An 8,741-nucleotide genomic window follows, 5' to 3' on the forward strand; every position below is an offset into this window, starting at 1 on the left:
TTCTGTAATCCATGCATACTCTCCATCCTGTGACTGTTCGAGTGGGGATGAGCTCATTCTTCTCATTTGCTACCACAGTGATACCTCCTTTCTTAGCTACACATTGCACGGGGCTCACCCAAGAACTGTCAGAAATAGGATAAATGATTCCTGTATCCAGCCACTTCAGAATTTCTTTCTTCACCACCTCTTTCATGATAGGATTAAGTCTGCGCTGTTGCTCAATAGTCGGCTTACTACCCTCCTCTAGCAAAATCTTATGCATGCAATATGAAGGGCTGATCCCTTTGATGTCTGCTATGGTCCATCCAATAGCCGATTTGAATTCTCTCAAGATCCTTAAGAGCTTGTCCTCCTCACTACCTGAAAGGTCAGATATAATAATAACAGGTAAAGTAGATGCATCACCTAAAAAAGTGTACCTCAAGTGTTCAGGCAATGGCTTAAGCTCCAAGGTGGGTGCTTCCTCAATTGATGGTTTGAGCTTTCCTTCAGCATTTTTGAGGTCAGAAGCACCAAGAGATTCAAACGGCATGTCTAGCTTTCACCTCCAGGGAGAAGTATTAAGATATTGTAATTGCTCATTGCCATCCTCATCATCACTGTCAAAATCCCCCACTAAGGCCTTCTCTAATGCATCAGACAGTAGCATATGATCGAGTTCTGTAGTAACCGCAGAATCAATCAAATCCACTTTTAAGCACTCCTCATCTTCTGCAGGGAATTTCATTGCTTTGAATACATTGAATGTCACATCCTGATCCTGCACCCTCATAGTAAGTTCACCTTTCTGCACATCTATCAAGGTACGACCAGTAGCCAAGAAAGGTCTTCCCTAGATAATGGGAATCTTCTTATCTTCCTCGAAATCCAGAATAACAAAGTCTGCAGGAAAGAAGAGCTTATCCACTTTGACTAGCACATCCTCCACTATGCCTCTTGGGTAAGTAATAGAACGATCAGCCAATTGTAGAGACATGTAGGTGGGCTTTGGATCAGGCAAATCCAACTTTTTAAAGATCAACAACGGCATCAGATTGATGCTTGCTCCCAAATCACAAAGGCACTTGTCAAAAGACAACTTGCCAATGGTGCAAGAAATGGTGAAACTACCTGGATCTTTCAGCTTTGGAGGTAACTTTTGCTGCAGCACAACACTGCATTCTTTCGTTAGATCAACGGTCTCAAGGTCATCCAGTTTCACCTTCCTTGAAAGAATACTCTTCATAAACCTCGCATAACTAGTCATTTGCTCTAGAGCCTCGGCGAAAGGTATATTGATGTGAAGTTTCTTGAACACCTCCAGAAACTTACCGAACTGCTTATCCAGCTTTTGTTGTTGCAATCTCTTAGGGAAAGGTGGTGGAGGATAGAGCTGTTTCTCCCCTGTATTACCCTCAGGCAGAGTGTGTTCAATATTAGTCTTCCTTGGTTCCGTCGCTTTCTCCTTTGGCTTAGCTTCTTCATCTCCAACTTCAGCTTCTCCTTCTTTTACTTTTTCAGCATAAGCAACTTTTCCAGACCTTAAGGTAATAGCCTTGACTGGCTCTTTAGCTTCCTTCCTTCCTGGCACTTCAGTGTCACTGGGAAGTGTGCCAGGTTGACGATTGAGCACTGCATTGGCTATTTGACCAATTTGATTTTCCAAGGTCTTGATCGACACCGCCTGACTCTTGCACAACAACTTAAGTTCCTCAAAATCAGCACTAGTGGGTGCAGCTGCACCTCCCTGTTGAGGATATGATTTCCTTTGAGCATATTTCTGCGATTACTGGAATCCAGGTGGATTGAACTGCTTACTCACACCATGCTGATATGGTTGCTGAATAGCATTCTGATTATTACCCCTGCTGAAATTTGGATGATTTCTGTTGTTAGGATGATAAGTAGCTGGCACAGGCTGCTGTTGTCGCTGATAATTGTTCACATACTGAATAGATTCATTAACAAGAGAACACTGATCTGTAGCATGAGAACCTGCACAAAGCTCACAGACCATAGCTATCTGATTGACTCCATAGGTGGCTAGAGAATCGACCTTCATAGACAGCGCTTGGAGCTGCGCTGCAATAGCTGTGGCCGCATCGACTTCCAGAATACCTGCTACCTTCCCAGGCATCATCCTTTGAGTTGGGTTTTGATGCTCATTTGCAGCCATAGTCTCAATAAGATTATAAGCCTCAGTATACCTTTTGGCCCACAATGCACCTCCAGCTGCTGCATCGAGCATGGGCCGAGATTTGGCCCCCAAACCATTATAGAAACCAGTGATCACCATCCAATCGGGCATTCCATGATGTGGACACTTTCTCAATATCTCCTTGTAGCGCTCCCAAGCTTCGCACAAAGATTCTGTAGGTTGCTGCGCAAATTGAGTAAGAGCACTCCTCATAGCAGCAGTCTTTGCCATTGGATAAAACTTCACCAGAAACTTTTGCGTAAGATCTTGCCAAGTAGTGATGGACCCAGCTGGTTCAGAATGTAACCAGTCCTTAGCTTTATCCCTCAGAGAGAATGGGAAAAGCCTCAGCTTGATAGCCTCATCAGTCACACCATTATATTTGAAAGTACTGCAGATCTCGACAAAATTCCTTATATGCATGTTGGGGTCTTCAGTTGCAGCTCCTCCGAAAGAAACAGAATTCTGAACCATCTGAATAGTGCCCGGCTTGATTTCAAAGGTGTTAGCCTGAATAGCCGGATGAAGAATGCTTGACTGAATGTCATCAATTTTAGGCCGAGAAAAGTCCGTAAGAGCTGGATCTGCCGGAACAATATAATCACCCATGATTAAAGGTTCTTTCTGCTCACTTCCTGAATCCGAATCTTCAAAATCTATCTTCTCCGGAATATCAAGAACTTTGTCTGTCTCTTCAGCTGTATCTAAAGTCCTCTTGCGAGTACGAGACCGAGTTTGCATAAACGCTCACTAAAGTACCTGAAACACAACCGGAAACAATAAGTAACACCTCTTAATCACTGAGTCCTAATGACCAATGATGGTAAGTACATAAACTAAACAAATACGCCAAGTCCCCGGCAGCGGCGCCAAAAACTTGTTAGGGCTAAATCATGCGCTAATAATACACGCAAGTATACGCGTTCGCAAGTAATATAGAATACTTTTTAGTTCATTCCCACAGAGACTCAGACTAATTATGTTCAATTAAACTCACTCACCAATGTATGATTACTTCTCAATGCTAAGACAATAACACTTAGAATTGATTAACTAATTATTAACTACAATTAACTACTACAATTAAGCACTTAATTAACAATTCGAATTAACAATATTAAAACACTCCTGAGATCACAACTTCATTACTACTTTCTTCAATAGTCATTGTTATTACCCTTAGCATGCAACAATGATGATATTCATCGAATAACACGAAACTGATAAAAGCCAACTTTTATTGTACTAATACCATTCTACCAAACATCCACAATTAAGATAGAAGTTGAATAAGCATCAATTATGTTGAGTCCCTATATGTCTACAGAAATTGTCAACATAACAATTTAAGCACAAGTTATTCCTTTTGATTACACAGGGCGAATAAAACTGTTAGAGTTACCCACTAATCATGCATACTCGTACATGAACCTATGCTAGCATGGCAAGTTCTAAATCTCAAGATCCACCGTCGCATCACAAGTGATTAACACCCTATCTTATATGTTCGCGATGCACATAAGACGAATAAGTACAACCAATACTAGATATCATACAATCATCACACACTAAGGTATTAAATAACTAACTAAAGAATTCCATAGTAAATTCGTTACGACCCCATGATCACGATTAGCCCATGATAGCACTCATCGTAATCATGGGTTCATATGAAAGCATGATAAATAAACACAAGAGAATAATAACTAAACTAATCATATTAAACCAGAGTACGTCACAAGAGTAAATAGGTTCAAAGTAAAGAAAACTAGCATCCAACGTTACAACGAAATAAGAATCACAAGAAAATATGCTTCCTCTTCATTACGGTGTGCTAAAATGGTCTTCTTCCTTATCTCCTTCGCTCCTTGATTAATACAACGATACAACCTTAGTGAAACATCTCTGAAATCTACTTATATAGGAGTCCCATAAAACCCAGATTACTCAGAAGTTGGAAGCCAAACAGAATTAGAAGTCTAAAATATTAAATCTGAAATTACGACCCTACGCGGCCGCTTAGCATAGCTGAGCGGGCGCTCAGCTTCCTGCGCGGCCGCTCAGCATAGCTGAGCGGGCACTCAGATCCCTTCTGGAAAAATGGTTCGTTCAGCTCCGTTTCTTCGCTGTAATCTGCTCCTATCTTCCCACTTGCAATGCTGAACATATACCAAGGCTTATTATTGATGAATTCTCCCCCGAAATACAACTAATACCCTGAAATGCACAAATACTAGAAAAACGCATCAAATACACAAAATACTTGATTTCAAGACATCAATTTAAGCTATTATAGGACGTTCTAAGTGGTATAAAATGCCACTTATCACAATACTAGGTTATCATACAATCACCATACACTAAGGCATCAGAACAATTTAACTAAAGAAATCCATAAGTAAATCCGCTAGAACCCCACGATAACGATTAGCCCATACTCGGACTCATCATCAACGTGGATTCCAATGAAAGCATGATATAATAAACGTAGTCTTTATACTGAATAAATAATAAAACCAAGTATGTTACACGAGTATAGGTTCACAAATAAGAAAACTAGCATCCAAGATTAAAACTAAAACAAAGAAATCACAAGAATAAACTAGATCCTCTTCGCCTTGGTTGAATTATGCTATACGGTCTTCTTACGCCTTCTCCTTAGCTCTGGTACGTGTTATTAAAAATGATCATAATTATTTATATATGCTGTAGAATCAACTAGGGCTTCAAACTCTCAGAATCCAAGTAGAAACAAAATTCTGACATCCGACCTAGCGCAACCGCGCGCTTTACCAGGGCGGGCGCACTGTCTTTCTTTAAATAATAAATGGATTTTATATCTACTTGGAATGCTTCATTATAAGCTTAAATTGGTATTTTAGACTCAAGTTATTGGTATTTTTGATGTGTTTATGCGTTATTGTATTTCAGGCATCAGTTAAATGAAGAAAGAAGCTTTTCAAAGAAATATTCTGAAAAGAGTTCAGAATTGGAAGCCTAGGACATTCTCAAGTTATAGAGAATCTTGTTAGCTTCACGTGGGCAGTTGAATCGCCTAATTCTGACGAGCAGAACTCAAGATACGGCCAAAAGATGAATTGTCAGAATTTTATCAGAATGTCAGCGCGGCCATGCCAGAACCAGCGCGCCGCTGAAAACACTATTCCAGTGTGGCCACGCCCAAAAATAGTGCACCCGCACCCTGTTTTCACCCCAAAATCCTGATTTTAGTTGAAATTGAAGATTTTGAGAGTCCTGGTCATCCTGGAGCCTATATATATATCAATGAAAAGACGTTTTTAACAACAAGGAGGCCTGGGAGTGCCATAAGAAGACCTAGAGAGCACGAGAAGGCTACGGAGAAGAAGACTTTTATTTTCTTTAATATAGTTGATACTTGGATGCTCATTTTCGATTTGTCTTTGAACCCTAGTACTCTTATATTGTTTATTATCATGCTTTCATTGGAACCCATGGTGATGATGAGTTCGAATATGAACTTATCGTTATCATGGGGTTCTAAAGGACTTATTTATAAATTTCTTTAGTTAAATTATTTCGATACCTTAGTGTGTGGTGATTGTATGATAACCTAGTATTGGTTGTGCTTATTCATCTTATTTGTGTAGCTAACAAATTAGATAGCGTGTTAATCTCTATTGAAGCGACAGTGAATATAGATGTTTAGAACTTACCATGCTAGCATGGGTTCATGTGTTATTGTTATGCATGATTCGTAGGTAATTTTAACCATCTTACTTGCCCTATGTAATCACGATAGATAACTTGCGCATTGAACCGTAATATTTTCAATTCTTATAGACATATAAGGACTAAGCATAATTGGTGTCTATTCAACTTTTATCTCTTTTGTGTATGTCTGGTAGTAGGGTATCCGTGCAACGAAAGTTAGAGTTTACTAGTTTCGTGTTATCTGATAAGTTGTCATCACCATTACATGCTAAGGTTAAGAACAGAAAGGCTGTTGAATGGAGTATTTAATGAAGTTAGGATCCCATGTTTGTCATATATATTAATTCAACCATTCTTGTTCTCTTGGTTATAATTGTTAGTTATAAACAATCTGAACTTGTTATTTATCTTAGCATTAGATAATAACCATATCATTGTTGCATAGGTGAATATTCTTAACGAAAGAGTCTCTGTGGGAACGAATCTGATTTATATCTTATACTACTTGCGAAGCGTATACTTGCGTGAATTTTAGCGCGTGTTTTCGCCCTAACAAGTTTTTGGCGCCGCTGCCGGGGACTCGGTATTGTTAATTGTTTAATTTATGTACTTGTCATCCGTGATCGTTAAAGTTCAGTGACTCAGATATTTTACTTACAAGGGTACTTATTTTGTTTCAGGTACTCTAGAGAGCGTGTATGCGAACGCATTCTCAATCTCGTGTCTTTGTTGAGGAAAAAGTTGAAGAAGAAGTTTTTGTTGCAATGGGAGAACCAACAGTGAATCCGAAGGCTTTGATGGATTATTCTCAACTGAAGATCAATGACATTCAGTCTAGCATTGTCAGACCAACCATCTCGGCTAATACTTTTGAAATCAAGTCTAGCACGATTCAATGGGTGCAGAATTCAATCCAGTTTGGGGGTTCTCCAACGGAAGATCCCAATATGCATATTAGGGATTTCATTGAGATCTGTGACACCTTCAAGTTCAACGGTGTTTCTGAAGATGCTGTGAAGCTGAGACTATTCCCATTCTCTCAGAGGGACAAGGCTAAGAGTTGGTTACACTTTCTACCAGCTTGTTCGATTACTACTTGGGAAGATCTTGCTCAAAAGTTTCTAACTAAATTCTTCCTTATGGCAAAGACAGCTGTAATCAGGAATGCTCTTACTCAATTTACGCAACAATCAGGAGAATCTTTATATGAAACTTGTGAGTGCTACAAGGAGATGCTTAGGAAGTGTCCTCATCATGGAATGCCTGATTGGATGATCATCAATTGTTTTTATAATGGTTTGGGAGCACAATCCTGACCCATGCTCGATGCAGCATTAGGTGGAGCCTTATGGGCTAAGAGCTAAGATGAAGCTTATGATCTAATTGAACTGATGGCTGCTAATGAATATCGGTATCCAACTCAGAGATTGCCAAAGGGCAAGGTAGCAAGAGTTCTTCAAGTGGATAGAGCTACGACTATCACTGCTCAACTAAAGGAGTTGTCTATGAAGATCGATTTTCTGGATAACTATGGTGTTAATCAAATAACCAGTGTTTGTGAGCTATGTGCAGGTTCGCATGCGATGGAGCAATGCGCTAAATCAAGTGAATCAGCTCAGTTTATGAGCAACTTTCAGATATCGCAGCAACCAGTTCCAGACACTTATCATCCTGACAACTGGAATCATCCTAACTTCAGATGGAGCAACAATCAGAATGCGATGCAACAGCCATTCCAGCAGTTTGGAAACGAGCACTCTTCCTAGTTTTCAGCAACAATTTGCACCAAGACAATAACTCCAACTTCAACAACAAACTCATGGAGGTGCAGGTCAATATTCAAATGAAATATATGAATCGGAGGAGTTGAAGCTTATGTGCAAAAACCAGGCTCTTATATGCCAAAGCCAGGTTATTTCTATCAAGACTCTGGAGGACTAAATAGAGCAAATTGCTAACGCCTTATTGAATCGACCACCAGAAATGCTTCCTAGAGATACAGAAGCTAATCCAGGAAAAAGGAAAGTTGAAGAACAGGTGAACGCCATCAGCTTGAGGTCTAGAAAGGTCGCAAGCCCCAAAATTCAGCAAGACGAAGAGCCTGAAAAATCTCAAGTTTCAGATAATGAAGTTGTGGCTGGAGAAGAAGTGCTGAAGGATGCTGAGGTGGAATCAAGGAAGAAAACTGTGGAACACACTCCTCCTGAGGGTAATACAGGGGAGAAGGAGGTCTATCCTCCACCTCCTTTTCCTAAAAGGCTGCAGAAGCAAAAGTTGGATAAGTAATTTGTTAAGTTTCTGGAGATGTTCAAGAAACTTCACATCAACATACCCTTCACTGAAGCTCTTAAACAGATGCCTAGCTCTAACGAAAGAGTGCAGTGCTGTTCTGCAACAAAAGTTACCTCCGAAGCTTAAAGATCGTGGAAGTTTTACTATTCCTTGCACTATCGAAAACTTGTCGTTCGACAAGTGTTTATGTGATTTGGGAGCTAGCATCAATCTGATGCCCTTGTCTATCTTCAAAAAGCTTGGTCTACCTGATCCAAAGCCGACATATATGTCCTTGTAGTTGGACGATCGTTCTATTACATATCCACGAGGCATTGTGGAGGATGTGTTGGTCAAGATGGACAAATTTATCTTTCCTGCTGACTTTGTAATTCTTGACTTTGAGGAGGATAAGAAGATTCCCATTATCTTGGGGAGACCATTCTTAGCTACTGGCCGAACTATGATCGATGTGCAAAAAGGAGAGCTTACGATGAAGGTTTACGATCAAAAGGTCATTTTTAATATGTTCAAGGCAATAATGTGACGCCCTCAATCTCGGGGTTAGAAAATGAGGACCCACACACCTTTAATCTAA

General features: G+C 40.0%; 2 non-coding genes across 2 annotated transcripts; one reads left to right on the plus strand and one right to left on the minus strand.

The window, feature by feature from the left end:
- Positions 1-2,288: 2,288 nt before the first annotated feature.
- Positions 2,289-2,395, plus strand: LOC141669160 (small nucleolar RNA R71). The gene has a single exon (XR_012553451.1). It is a non-coding gene; the product is annotated as a small nucleolar RNA R71 (small nucleolar RNA).
- A 4,631-nt stretch (positions 2,396-7,026) lies between these two features.
- Positions 7,027-7,133, minus strand: LOC141669079 (small nucleolar RNA R71). The gene has a single exon (XR_012553377.1). It is a non-coding gene; the product is annotated as a small nucleolar RNA R71 (small nucleolar RNA).
- Between the last annotated feature and the right edge of the window lie 1,608 nt (positions 7,134-8,741).

The sequence above is a fragment of the Apium graveolens genome, chromosome 6, assembly GCF_009905375.1.
Source record: "Apium graveolens cultivar Ventura chromosome 6, ASM990537v1, whole genome shotgun sequence".
Classification (NCBI taxonomy): domain Eukaryota; kingdom Viridiplantae; phylum Streptophyta; class Magnoliopsida; order Apiales; family Apiaceae; genus Apium; species Apium graveolens.